Below are 15,312 nucleotides of genomic sequence, written 5' to 3'. Positions count from 1 at the left end.
GCCCTTGGTCTTTTTCCAGCCCGGCGCGCTTCTCTGGCGGATTGCACGGCAGCTGGAGCCGGAGAAGCAAGGGCTACGACGGCTGCACTCGATTGACCGGCAGCCGGGGAACGGGTGGTGACGCTCGGTATCTCGGCTGAGGTCGCGGTTAGAAGGTTTTTGATCCGAGATCTTTTGGCCATTTCTTGCTCGTCAGTTAACCGGATTAATGGGACGTCTGGTAGTGTTGGATCTGGAGGTGGCGAAGGAGCTCTGAGGAAGTCAGTTACTCTACTCCGGCGCGGAGCAGAATATCTGTAAGTCGGTGTGTAGCCGAGCAATTCGTTGCAGTCTCGGTGACGGTACCTAAGCACGGCCCGAATTGCCTCGACGTTGGGGAATTGGTAGTTGGCTTGCAAGGCTTGGATAGCTGTAAAAGAAACAGGGAAACCGGTTAGTAAAACTAAAGAATAAAGTTAACAGAGCAAGTTTGAGTGGCTTACATGAAGAACCGAAGTCCTTGCTTATGAACCAGCCCGGCACCTCGGCTGTTTCGTAGTTGCCGGACACCCAGAAGAAATCATCATCGTGCATATCTTTGTCCGGGGTGCCGGTTACGATTTTTTCCTTGCCCGGTCTTATTTTCAAGTAGTAAGCCAGGCCGTCACCGGTGTGGCCCATAGTGTATTGCCTTAATATCTCGGCTAGGCCTAAGTTGGCGCCCAGCCGTTGGTTCAATTCGTGTACGCCGTTGATTATTCTGTATGTGTTGGTGGACACCTGTGTGGGTGCCAGCCCGGTTCGGCGGAGGAACTCGGTTATGAGAGGGTTGAGTGGGAAACGAAGACCCCCTTCAACGATGGATAGCACGGTGAAGGGGCATTCCTCCCTACCCCAAGGCGTGGTCTCTTCTTCGGCCAGCTCGAGATGGACGTCGGCCGGGACGCCGTAGTCCTCTCTGAAAGCGGCTAGCGCGGCCGGAGTATCCACAAGGAAGCGGAACTTCCCCATTTGTGGCCGACTTACTATAGCCCGGTTGATGGGTTGGGCACGGTGATAAATTGCTGCAGCTCGGTCCTGAGAGGTTCAGGAATGACAGGGGTCCCCTTGGACTCTGCAGGAAAAGGATGGTAAGTGTAAGTGTGTGGTTTCGCTAAGAGAGCTAGACTTCAGCTCGGTCGGTAAGGGGGCCAAACTACCTCGGTTGTCTGATTAAGGAGCTCGGTCGCCCAAGCAGACCTGATGTTAGCCCGGTTAAGCGACCAAGTCCTTTGGTTATCTCGGTTTTTGCCATGATTGGAACAAACACGTTGTTTGCCCGGTTTGGCTAACTTTTCGGATCAAAAGAAGGCCCAGAGCCCGGTTCACCCCAGTTCTTCGATGTTCTTCAGGAAGACGAAGAACACCAAGAACAGTGGGAGGTTTAGGACGTTTTCTATGGTCTAAGCCCTAAAAGCTATGTTTTCGGGTCCTAATGTGTGCAAAATAAGAGTAAATAGCAACATAAGAGAGATTGGACATCTTACCTGTGAAGGGCCGAAGGTGTTCTTCCCAAACACGAAGAATGGCAGGATGGCAGTCGAGCTTGGGTCTGAGAATCGACAGAGATGGATGCAGCAGTAGAGGAAAAATGGAACTGGGGGGGCAAGTTTGTATAGGCGTTAGAGACCGCCCAAATTCAAATTCTGGCAAAAACGGCGGGTTGGCTGCCCGATGACCAATGGCAGACCGCCACGTGTCACCATTTATGGCTTTGGCAGGACTGAAGCGACGGGTTGAAAAGACGAAGAGCCAACCGAGCTACTTTCAACGAGAAAAGGTCAGCCGAGGAATATAACCGGTCAAATCTGCGGACAATTGCGTCAACTAGCTCGGTCGAAGCTTGGCATCTTGACGACCGGATAAACGTTATCTCGGACGAGGTGAATAATCCCAGTCACGCTTCCGCGGACGGAATTAAGGGGCAATTGAGAGGGTGATTTATGCTCCGGCGTTGGGCCGAGGTATAAACCGAACAGGTTGGGGGCCCAGCAGAGCAGTGGGCCGAGATGATCGACTGTTCACCCGGAGATGGGCTACCAGAACTTGGGCCGGGCAGAGTTTGGACTATGTGCTGCCCCGAACCGTGCAGAAGGTGCTCGGCCAGGAAGTGACCGGTCAGACCAGGATGCTCGGTCCGAGGATTGTCGAGATCAGACAGACCGAGAGGCCGGCGCTCGGAAAGGCGCGGTCAGCCGAGGTAGTTGACTGACCGGCGAGAAGACCGACCAAAGGAGGATCCCGGGCTAAGCTTTGCCGAGATGCCGCCTAGCCCGGTCCTTCATTCGGTTATCCGGTCAGGCGCTTAAGGTATGAAGCATGGTATGACCGAGGTAGGGCAGCTCGGCTGCCGAGCTCCAGCTATGCTGGCAGGCAGTTGAGAGCAGGTGATGAACGGCATGGTTTAAGCTGACAGATGGGATAGCAGAGCCACGTGTCAGGAGATGACAGGGAGTGGATATGGGGCACAGAAGGTATATAAGCCTGTCTGCGCCCCCCATACGCGACAGACGAACACTCTGTAAGAAAATCCTTACACTCAAACACTCTCTCCCTTCTCTCTATTCCCTCTAAGGTGTGTGCTAACTTGACCGTCGGAGGGTTTTTCCGGCCACACACCGCCGGGTAGCTCATCCTTATTGACTCGCAGGTGATCGGACATCGACGGAGCTCGGAAGAAAGGAATACGGGCACGCCGGAATATCTGCTCCCCGTACAATATGGTTAATACAATCAATAGTTTCAAATCAACTATTTTTACTTTGAACAAACAATCTACATTTTTCGAAGTGTGGAAACTTCCTTTAAAGACTGCACTATTTTATTCTAGAAGAGTGATTCCTTTTGTATACTATTAAACCAACTATTGGTTTTACGTCACTTCGAAGCCTAGAATGAACAAATTCTAACCGTAAGATATTTCAAACTTTGCTTCGAAGGATTTTACTTTCACCAAGAAACCTAAAAGCAGGTCTTTAATTCTTTTGAAGTAAACAAATACATGGGCACTCTTGCACTCCCAGGTGTGAAATGTGTTTCGAAGTCAACTTCCTACTTTCGAAGTTGTTTGTCACTTGATTTTGGCGCCAAAGCTTGGCTTTGAAGCCAAACATTTAATTTCGAAGCCAATATTAGTATTTGAGATACGTTTCCCTCCCAAATTATCAACATTAAGAGAAACATTTCGCATCCGTACCTTTAGCACTTCTTTATGAATTCAACCCACTTAAAACGATTGGGTATTTTCTCAAACATAAAGGTTTAAAAGCCCTTTTATTTCGTGCTTTCAATTCACTTGTTTTCCTAACACACAAACCCTTCATCTCTATTGACTTTCTCTTTCCTCTTACCCTCTTCCTTAACTTTGTCTCTTGAAAAAAAAAACTCCTGCCAACGGCTTCTTTTTCCTTGAAAATACCAGTTGTGGAGCATGCGAGTCCATCTGTAGCCTTAAAAATGATCATTGATGAATAGTGTGAGAAATATAAGGCTGGTGAGAAAAATGTCATTGACGGACGCATCTTCATTCCCCGTCGTCATGAGCAACGAATATACGTGCTTAGGCCCATTTTAAGGAGATTCCCACTGAGCTTCTAGCTCTGTATCTGCATCTGGAAAATCATTGCCTCCTTTATGAAGGCGGTCTTGATTGGGGAAGCTGGAGGATGAACCAACCCCATCGCTGCTGGCCCACAATAAGACCAGAGTGGAAGGAATGGTATGATCGAGTTGTCCTTGATAGGACACTAGATCTTCAGGAGCTCTGCCTCTTCGACGCCCTTCAATTGTCCAGGTTCACCATTTCAGAGGACCATTTTTTAATACCTGCTGCTCTTTGTTTTTGGAATTCTACTTTCAATTCAGATGTGGGATGATGGCTCCTACTGTTTTTGACATCTGCCATCTACTGGTACCCCCATTGGTCCAAACTATCCTGACCTCAAAACCCCTTTTTCTCTCCCCTCTTTAGACTCATCTTATAGTGACTTTGTCAAGGTTAAGAACGGAAGAGAAGGCCCTGTGACTGCTAGGGAATTTTTCTCTTTTTTATTGTATTGGCTTTACAAATTCCTTTTCTGTACTTCTTTTTAGAGGATCATGCCTGAGTTTGCCTCTCTTGCCAAAGCCCTTATTTTTCAAAGAAAGGTGGCCTTAGCTCCATACGTTTTAGGTCATGTTTATAGAGCTTGTTCTCTTTTTTGTGAAAAACCCTTGGATACCAATCAAGAAGGCCCATTTTGGATGCTCCAACTTTGGCTTTTTGCATACTTCACTGATTTACAGTCTAAATGCTTAAAGTTTTTTGAGCCAAACCCCACCACTCATGGTATGAAGTTAGCCAATGTTTCACTTTATCCTTCCAACTTTGCCTTTTACTTTTCTTTCTTTCACCAGCTCCCAGCTTCCTCTTCTTCTCACAGCTTCCACCCCTTCGAAACTACCAATGTTGGCCCAGCCTAGCTGAGGACCTTTTTGAGTGATAGGTCATGTTCTACGCCCCAACACAAAAACATGTAGGCCTCTATTTTGATCTCCAGGGAACTATTCATTGGGACTATGAACCCCAGAGCTTATAAGTGCATCTCTGAGCCCTATTGTCTTACCCAATTTGCTAGGCAATTTGGATTCTCACAAGGGGTCCCTATCCCTCTCTACAGTCAGTCCAATTTAAGCCTTACCAGCAGAGATTTGAAGATTCAAAGATCTAGATTGGAAGAAGCAACTTTCAAATTTATCCAAGATTTAATTGACTTTGAGTACCTACCCTTCATCCCTCAAAGCAATTCATTGAAGAGGTACCAGAACTGGTTGATGGCCAACATAAAGGTGCACCTGGCTATTTCTCCCCAAGATTTATTGAGGGTACTAGATGTACCTTAAGCCAAGTCCAAAGGGACTAGAGTTGTTACTTCTTCCACTGTTCATGTTACCCCAGCTCTTGCGCCTGTTACTATAAAGTCTGCTCTTGCTGCCTCACCTTCTCCTAGAGTTACTCGAGCTGCCTCGAAGAAAAGAATGTACTACTGCTTCTTTTATTTTCTCCTCCTTTATGATGCTCTTGCTCTTACTTATAGTTCTTTCTCTGGTGTAGGTGGTATAGATGCCTCACAGGGAGATTCTCCCCTAAAAATTCAAGCTTTAAATCTTCTCAAGAGCAAACAGCAACAACAAAAGAAAAGAAAGCTCTTGCTTGATCCTGAAGAGGAGGTACCTAAGGTTCATGTAGAAGAAAAGGAAGCAGAAAAAGAAGAAACAGAAAAAGAGCAAGAGACACCATTAAAAAGAAGGAAGAAAATGACGGTCTCTCTTTCTGATTTCACTGAGGACCCCATTTACGAAGCATCTGCTAAAGCATTTGAAGTAGAACACTCCAAAGAACTTATTGTATTTCAGAGGGCTGAGAAGAGGAGGCAACAACGAATACTTAGGGATGAAGCTGCTGCTGCTAATGAACTCCAAAGAGAAGCTGGAAGGAATCAACAAACTGCTGAACATTATACCCTTTGCAGCTCTCCAACCCTTACTACCACTTTTGAAACAAGTAATTTCCTTTCGTGTCTCTAATTTCTTTTCTCAAGTTCTTGATACTGAAACTTAACATTACTTTGTATTTCTTCTTTTACAGCAACAACTACTCTGCCTTCTCCTTCAATAAGGACTCTTTCAGTTTCATCTGAAGCTGAAAGACTTCGAAATGTGGAGCCTATTCAAGCAATACTCCCACTCCCTGGTCCTACACTTTTCATACCTTTCTTGAGGCAAACCATTCCTGCATCCCTATCATTCGGCTTAACTCGATACTTTCCTCTTCTATCATTTAACTCTGTCCAATTTATTCTCTCTTCAAGCCTTGCTGCTCCTTCCCCTCCTGAGAAAATTCCAGCGATTACTTCATCTCCAGTGATAGTTGATTCCCTTAGAGAAGACACTGGTAGCTCACCAGTTCCTTGTCCACTACCCCTATCTAGCTCCAGTCCCTTTTCTCTTGACTTACTGGTAGCCAAGACTATAGAAACTGCTAGGGATACTTTATCTTCCTCTCCTATCCTTATGTATCCATCTTTTCCTTCTGCCAGAGCCCTTTCTACACCATCCATGTCAACAGAAGAAGTAGACATTTTCGAGGCTAGACTAGCTAGCCTTTTTGACATGCCTTCTACAATCCCAACAGCTAGCAATGAAACTGAGCCATTAGTTCTAGCTGATTTTCTCTTAGAAATTTTTGAGAGCTCTTCCTCCACCAGTAGGACTTTCTTGCCTTCATTAGATTTGGACAGCTATTTGGAGTTACTGACATTCTTCTCGAGGATCCCTGTAGACGTCCCCAAACCTCCCGGAAGGGAATCCCGTTTTGTTCATTGGGGCTTACTACAGTTCAGGACTCAACGTCACGGTCCTGTATCTAATCTCGCAGAGTGCAATACAAGACCGATGAATCGTCAAAGAGTCCAAATCCGGCAAATCGTTTTGAAAAACTGATTTTTAGAAAGAAGTGCCAAACATGGACTGCTTTGCCAGATACAGAGTCAGCACCTAAATATTTTATTTTGGGGAAATTTAGGAAACCCTGACTTGTGCCTAAGGCCACGTGTCCGTCATCACCAAAGTTGCCTCGGCTCGGGAACTTGGGTACGATTGGGGAAGGTCACTTTGTGAGTACCCCTGCTCGCCCAATCAAAGATCGGCCTCTACTAACCATGATATCGAGTTTTGAAAACATTATGTGCTCTTGTTCTGGTTATTAGCCTAGAATTACTATGTAATGCGTGTAGCATACAAGTATAGACTGGATCGCCTGAGTTGGAACAAAACATTTCATGTTCATTTTTTGAAAGTGGTTTGCTACTCGTAAGTAAGCTAAAATGCAGATTTTGCCACCCTCAAGTGGGCTTAGAAAAACATGGTAATTTGCCATTATCTAGTGGGCTTAAAACTCGCAATCAATGAATTGTTCCAATTTAGATAATCCAACCTTCACCCACAGGTATTCAGACAGTTATATCACATAAGCACATAGCCTCATGGTAAGCATGCTATCATGGCAGTCACTCACATGTATGCAAGGATGCTAAAGCATATACACTTACCGAGTACTCCGAGCCAAAGAAAGAAGCTAATTAAAAATCATGCATGAATCCTAACTATACCAAGAATGCCTAATGCAACACATGCAAAAATGCAACTACGATAGGCTCGGCTATTCTAAGATGGCATATGAGATGCAACAATCGATACATGTATTCAACTTGGAATTGAAATACAATGCAGTTAGCATGATGCGCCGAGCCCGGTGCCTGCAAAACAGATGAATGGATGCAAACGTACGAGCATAAGGATGCTAATTTAAACGTGCCCTAAAACTAACCATCATAAGCTGGTAAATAAAAGGGAGAAAGACGTGGGGTTGGAAGACATACATCACACACACGCACACTTATTACAACATTGCCCTCCTTGGAGGGTCCGAATAAATAATACACAACCGAATGAATAATGAATTACAACTAATTATTACAAAACCCTAATTAATTAACAAATTAACTAAAATAAATAAGCTAGCATGCAGAACATATGAAATGGACTGCCTCAGCTCGGTCTTGAATGATAAGGAATACATGCATGCTCGAGTCGCCTTGCCGAAAAATCCATCGCGATGCCTCGATTTGCCTCTATTTGCAACTAATCCTGGAACACTGTTCAAAACTCCAGAAGGCTAAAACTCCACCATGCTGTAGGGATACTACTGACCAGTTTTCGCTGCTAGTTTCCGGCTTGCTGCAACAGAGAGCAAGAAAAGGGCATGGCAAAGTATTTTCAACATATGTGTGCACGACCACTCTCCCTGTCATTGCATAAGCTCTAGGGAGTGTAGTCTTCGATCCTCGTGCCACCAATCACGCATCTCGATGCATGATGGCTGAGGAGTCAGATTGCACGACTCGATGTAAAATGAATGCACATATAAACACAACAAAGCCTAAACTCCATCATGGGTAATCTGGAGTGTCGGCGACCGAGAATCGAGGCACGTTTCGTCACTTGGAGTACAAAACGTCCCTCGTTTCTCGTGTCTAGACTAAACCCTACTCCAAACCAATGCAATACACATGGCATGCATGAATGTAACTCTAACATGCAATTTAAACATAATGCCACTAAATGATGCAAGCATGCAAATGATGACATGCAAACATGCTACTAGCATACACCATGCTACTAGCATACACAATGCTATGAAATAATCAATGGCATACTCAATGCACGTGAAAACTATATGGCATATGCAATGCACACATGGAGACTAACAATGAAATGATCAAGGCATACACAATGCAATGGTCAATCATGTAACAACATGGATTAAATGACATATACACTAGAGGTGCCTTAGCCACACCCAAATCAGTGGCCAACCTTGATGAAATTAGGCAACAAAAACACATGCAAACATGCACAAATGCAAGGGACCAAACCTAAGGCACCAAATGCAACTCTACTAAGGCATGGCAGGGGATTAAATATGGCATACAATCACACATTTTTCAGCTCTAAAATGACATGCAAAATGATCCCGAATCATGCAAACACCTCACACAATGCATGCTAGATGGCCAAAATACCAAAACTAATGAAGTGCATTACACTAGAGGTATGCAAAGCAATGTACAAATGACCAAACCAGTCCCAAAAAGTCCCTATGCAGGCCCAAAACAGTAGGAAAATTGACTAAAATGATGACTCGAAAGGCATGGAAATGAAGCTCATACAATGGTCCATAAATGAGGTATTTGAGCACGACTCTTAAACACATTTAAAGAGTGAAAAATATGGAAATATGGCAACCTTATATGCTCTGAAATAACATGTTTAATGATGCCAAAACATTTCAAGGGCCCAAACAACGCATGCTAGTGGACCCGATATGCAAAGCTAATGAGCTTAATCGAACTATGACCATATACAACAATGTATGCATGACCCAAAACACTTCAAACAGAGCTCAAGAAGACCAAAATATGAATAAAATTAGTTTGGATCATGGCCAAAATATGCTAGGAAAGGGGGCCAAAACATCATGCAATGCAAGCCAGTGAACCATGATTTACACTACAACCACATGAAGCACATGAGAGGCCACCAAACCAGTCAAAAACAGAATCATGGAATGTCAAATGAAGCCCAAAAACCCACTGAAACCTGACCAATACATGCAAGAATGAAGTGCTACTTTGATAGGCTATACAAGGGGTTGTTCTACACATGTAAGAGGCACACCCAAGGTGACAAAACCAACTCTCGACAGAGCCTATGAAGGCCCTAAAAGTCACTGAAAATGGCCTAAAACAAGGCTTGGAGGTGTGCAAATATAGGCTCCTTTGAAAGGCCAAATATGCTAGTAAGCAAGACAACAAGAGAGAGGGTCACCCCTCTCTGATTTTAGCCCTCAAAACCACATCCCAACCACTGAAAATCTGCTGGATTTCAGTGGCTAAAGGGCTAAGCAAAGCTCAATACAAAAGCCTTAGGGCATGGCTCAAAACAAGGCAAAATGAAGCATGCAAGGGGGTAGATGACTCCCAACAGAAAAATGAACTTAAACAAACATGTTTAGGGCCTCAAAATAAGACTTTTTTTAGTTTATACCAAAGCTCGAAAATTCTTGCAAGTATGGCTAAAAGATGAAGCAAAATAATGCTAAAAAGAGGGAACAAGTGTGTTACCCTTGAAGCTCAGCAAGACAGCAACTTTGAGACAAAAAAAACCAGACCTTCAACCTCTGAAAATGACCTCCAAGGACCTCAAAGCAATGGTGGAGGTGTTAGGCTAGGAGGTGGTGTGCAAAAGGGTCAAGAACCAAGCACTCTTGGAGCTCAAATGTAGAGATATAGAGGGATATATGCATCTTGCCTTAAGCAAAAATCTAAACCCTAACCAAGGGAGAGGAGGGCCTCTCTTATAGACAAAAGAGACCAAAGCTTCTCCAAGAAGCTAAAAAACAAGGGCAAAGATCCTCTATACACGTGTATAGAGGATGCAGCCTGTGCCTCCCAGCTGGCACAGCTAGAATCAACTCACTGAGACAAAATAGGAGGAAAGGGGTCGACCAGTTCAGGTGGTCGGCCAGCCACTTTAGGTGGTTGGCCAGCCAGTTCAAAAAGTCCAACTCCATGAAAGGTGGTCGGCAGCCCCATTTGGTGGTCTCCCAACTGAATGCAAGCTAGTGGTGTGGTGGGAGACCAGCAATTGTGGCCCAAAAATGAGAGAAACCAGTTACCTGTCAAGAAAATCGGTCGGCGGTAGAAAAGTGATCTCCAAGGAGAAAAGGTGGTCTCCCACCCTTGTACCACCTTCCAAACAATGAAAATAGGGTCCATGCCAAAAATGAACCAAGACGGATGCAAAACGAGGGTTCGGAGGCCAAAACGCGCAGCCGGGTGCCCCGAAAACTGACTGTTAAGCATTGAAAGTGGCGTGTGACCACGAAGGTGGTCTCTCGAGCCATAGTGTCCCTCTAGAGAGAGGAAACAAGGTGTGTGCCAAAAACCAGAGCAAACGGAGAAAGTTAAGCGGTCCCAAACTGAGGCGCACGGCCGACGACTCCGAAAATCGGAAACTGGTCTCCAAACGGGAACAGTGGTCTACGACCATGAAAAGTAGCCTACGGCCACTGAGAGATGCTCTACGAGACCTCTCCCTCCATTCGGGAAGAGAAAATAGAACCTGGTTCGCAAACCGAGACAAAGCACAAAAGAGTCCCGAAGTCCGGAGGCAAGGCTCTCAGCTGAGACTCCGTAACCTCAGAACGAGCACAACATGCGCAATCACCGAGCGCTCCATCGATGACGTCTAAGTCTTAAGGTCGGTCAAAAATAGGGTGTCTACAATCCCCTTCGAGGCCTTGCAAAGGCCTATTATCAAGAATGGTTTCCTCTAGTGCCGTAAAGTTGTTGAGCAATCTAGCATGACTATTTCAAGTCATTTATCTCAGGCAGCAGCTACCATTGACTTTTATATCAACATCTGCCATGTTGCCAAAGCTGCAGAGGAGAAATTGTTGAGAGACTAGAGATTTGTTTCCCAGATACATGCTGAAGTATCAGAATTGAAAGAACAACATTCCTCTGTCTCCCAATTTCGAGCTCAACTATTGGAGAAGAAAGCTCTTCTAGAAGAAGAGTTATCAGCAGTCAACTTGGCTTTGGATCGAACTACCACTAAGCTGCAGATTACTAACCAAGGACTGGCTGATCGAAAACAGGAGATAGCTATGGTCATTCAGTTGTTCCCGTCTCTTAAGAGTAGAGAGTTAATTGTAAAGGAACAACTGAAACATTATACTAACTTTTGGGCCAATCTATGGCTACATATATTCAACTCCTTATGAAATAAAATCTTTATTTGTTATTTGAGTGTTTCATGCTTCTTTTGTTTAGCACTTATTATATTCTTTGTGTTTCCCACATGGTTGGATAATAAGGCTTCAAATATCTGCCATTAATGTTCTTAGGGTGTATATATCCATTCAAATTTCTCAAATCATAAGTTCTCCAAGGCAAAACTCTACGAACTTGATATGGCCCTTCCCAATTAGGTAATCATTTGCCAAACCTATGGCTTTTAATCCCTATTGGGAGTATTGTCTTCCATACCAAATCACTTTCATCAAAGCTAATGTGCTTGACTTTCTTATTATAGTTTTTAGCTTCTTTCTTTTTTTGGAAAAGAATGCTATTTAACGCTAGAATTCTAGTTTCATCCACATTCTCTAACTCCAAGCATATACTCTGATGGTACTGCTTAGGAACTAACTGATCCTGGCATCTCATCCTCAAGGACTTGATATTAATTTTTGCAGGTAATACTGCATCATGCCCATATACTAAGGCATAAGGAGTAACTCTTACACTTGATCTTGGAGAAGTCCTATAAGCCCATAATACATCTAACAGTAAGTTATGCTAATCCCTGGGATTGTCTTCCACAACTCTCTGTATTCATTTTTTCAATGATTTATTGGATGATTCTACTTGACCATTTGTCTGTGCATAATAAGGGGTAGAATTAACAAGGCTAATTTCAAATTGTGCCACAAAAGACTTTATCATCTCTCCATCAAATACAGTCTCATTATCAACAATTATAGTCTGTGGGATACCAAATCTGTGGATCAGATCTTTAATGAATCCAATAACTTCGGTCTGGTCTATAGCTTTATATGGTTTAGCTTCGACCCACTTAGTGAAGTAATCTGTGGCCACTAAAATGAAACAATGATGCTTCGAAGAGGGTGGATGTATTTTTCCTATCATGTCCATAGCCTATCCTCTAAACGGCCAAGGCTTCACAACTGCATGCAGATCAGTTATGGGTACATGTCTTATCATGCCATGCTTTTGGCATGCTTGGCAACCTCTAGCATATTCTATGCAATTTTTAAGGATGGTTGGCCAATAGTAGGAATGTCTTCGAAGTAGCCATCTCATCTTCACACCAGGCTAATGAGCACCACAAATGCCTTCATGTGCCTTAGCCATGGCTGTCAATGCCTCATTTGGCCCTAAACATTCCAATAATAACCCATCTGCCCCCCTTTTGTAAAGAGCATTACCATAGATTATGTATTGCATAGATTGCAATTTGATTTTTCTACTGGCTTTCGAAGATGGGCCAGCTAGATACCGCATTATTGGATGCCTCTAATCTTGTTCTTATAAGTCATTATGATTGACTTCTAACACCACATTCCTTTTAGTTAAGGGTGGAATTACTTTTTGATATGTTGTTTGGTTTATGCTCATTTGAGTGTTATCCTTTCTCTTGAAATTTGAAACTTTTTGAGTCACATCATTAGCTTTGTTATTCATGAATCTTGGGACATAAGTCACATTTGCTATCTGTAATTGAGAAAGCAAATGTAATGCAATAACATAGTAAGGCAACATGCTTACACTTTGACATTTGAAAATTCCTTTCATTTGGTTAACCACTAATTGAGAATTCTCAAATATATCAACTGCATGAGCTTGCAATCTAATAAGTATTTCTAGTCCCACTATTAAAGCTTCATATTTAACTTGATTATTGGAACAAGTAACTTCATCCACTCTGAAACCATGTGTGGTCTCTACGCCTTGTAGTGACTTAATCACCACACCAATTCCAATTAGACCATTGACTTTTGATCCATCGAACCACATTTACCATGGTTCAATATTGACCATACCAAGATCCATTATCTCTTGGTTTTCTGTCTGACATGGATGATCTGCCAAGAAATTAGCTAAAACTTGTCATTTTACTGCTTTTTGGGGAACATATTCTAGATGGAATTCTGATAAAGCTAGTATCTATTTTCCAATTATTCCTTTCAACATAGGTCTAGACAACATATATTTAAACAAATCTATAGTTGCAATTACAAAGACAGTTGTAGGCAAAAGATAGTATCTTAGTTTTATTGCAGCAAAATACAATGCAAGGCACAGCTTTTCTACAACTGAATATTTATATTCACAAGAATTTAAGAACCTACTAAGGTAATAAACAGCTTACTCTTTGCCTTCTTCATTGTCCTGGGCTAAGAAAACTCCCAGTGAATCTTCTGCTACAGCAATATACAACTTCGAGGGCTTATCACCCTTTGGTGGCATCGGCACTAGAGGCTTGGCCAAGTAGGCTTTGATTCCTTCGAAAGCAGTTTGATGCTCTACTGTCTACACAAATCCTCTTCATCTTTCAACCTTAATAAGGAAGAAAATATTTTAGTTTTCCCCGTAGTATTAGAAATAAATCTTCGAAGAAAATTAACCTGTCTAAGGAATTTTTGTACTTCTTTCTTACTTGATGAAGGCCTGGCTTCAATGATAGCTTTGGCTTTGTTTTGATCAATCTGTATTCTCTTATTGTGTACTACATAGCCCAAGAAGTTTTCAGCTGATACGCCAAAAGCACATTTGAAAGGATTAAGCTTCAATTTAAACTTTCTCATTCTTTCAAAAGCTACTTCCAAGTGAAACAAATGTTCCTCCATGGATTGGGACTTCACTATAATGTCATCAATGTAACACTATAAATATCCTCCAATGAGATCATGAAAGATAGTGTTCATAGCCTTTTGATATGTAGCCCCAGCATTCTTTAGGCCGAATGGCATTTTAACCCATTCAAAGGTGTCAATGTTCCCAGGATATCTGAATGATGTCTTATGGATATCCTTTTCTACAATAAAGATTTGGTTATAACCAAAGTGCCCATCCATCATTGATAAAATCTTGTGCCCTGCTAAACTATTCACCAATAAATCTACTATAGACACAGGGTACTCATCTTTTGGAGTTGCTAAATTCAGGTTTCTAAAATCGATGCATACCCTCATTTTGCCATTCTTCTTAACTACAGGCACAATATTGGATGGCCATTCGACATACCTGGCTGTCCTAATAAAGCCTATCTTAAGGAGCCTAAGAATTTCCTCCTTGACCTTCAGAATCACTCCAGGACTCATCCTTCTTGGTTTTTGCTTGTATGGCTTGAAATTAGGCTTCATAGGGAGCCTATGTTCTACTAATGACCTATCCAATCCTGGTACTTCATTATAAAACCATGCAAAACAATCTTTATGTCTCTTTAAGACCACCAACAACTGGTCCCTGTCAAGAGCACTTAACTAAGCACTAATGTAGGTGGGTTGCCGTGTAGAACCTTCCCCTAAGTTAACCTCTTCCAACGAGTCTTGTATCTGCGAACTCACTAATGCTTTTTTTTTTTTTTTTCTTTTTTCTTCGAAGCAATTTATTTACTTTGTTCTGCTCCCAGTTTCTTTGATTCACCATCTTTGCCCTCCTCCTCATAGACAAAGTTTGTCCATAAGGCTTTTTCATCCTGTATTTCATAGACTTTTGTTTCAATGTCCAATGCACAGTATTTTTCAAAGGTCAAAGGTCTGACCTGTCGTTGTTTATGCTTACAACTAACTATCATGGCTTCTTTCTCTTGTTCCTGAACCTTCTAGACTATTGTTTTTAAGTCTAATGCTGTGAACTTAACTAAAGCCAAAGGTCTGGCTTCTTGGGCTTCACCTTCTTGCTTACAACCATGCATCATTATCATTTTTGACGACGAATTCTTCACCAGCATTCTCATGTACCAAGTGCTTCAGGTGTGCTAATTCCTCATCAGCCGTCACTTCGGCTGATCCATCAGGTTTTCTCAGTATGCTGAGTGGTGTCACCATTCAATATACAATTTGGCCTCTGTAAAGTCAACACAAGCTATGAAGGGTTGAGGGTCTGC

The sequence above is a fragment of the Camellia sinensis genome, chromosome 1 (assembly GCF_055761805.1).
Source record: "Camellia sinensis isolate YWXY chromosome 1, ASM5576180v1, whole genome shotgun sequence".
In the NCBI taxonomy this organism is placed as follows: Eukaryota; Viridiplantae; Streptophyta; class Magnoliopsida; order Ericales; family Theaceae; genus Camellia; species Camellia sinensis.
This window is presented reverse-complemented; position numbering follows the sequence as displayed.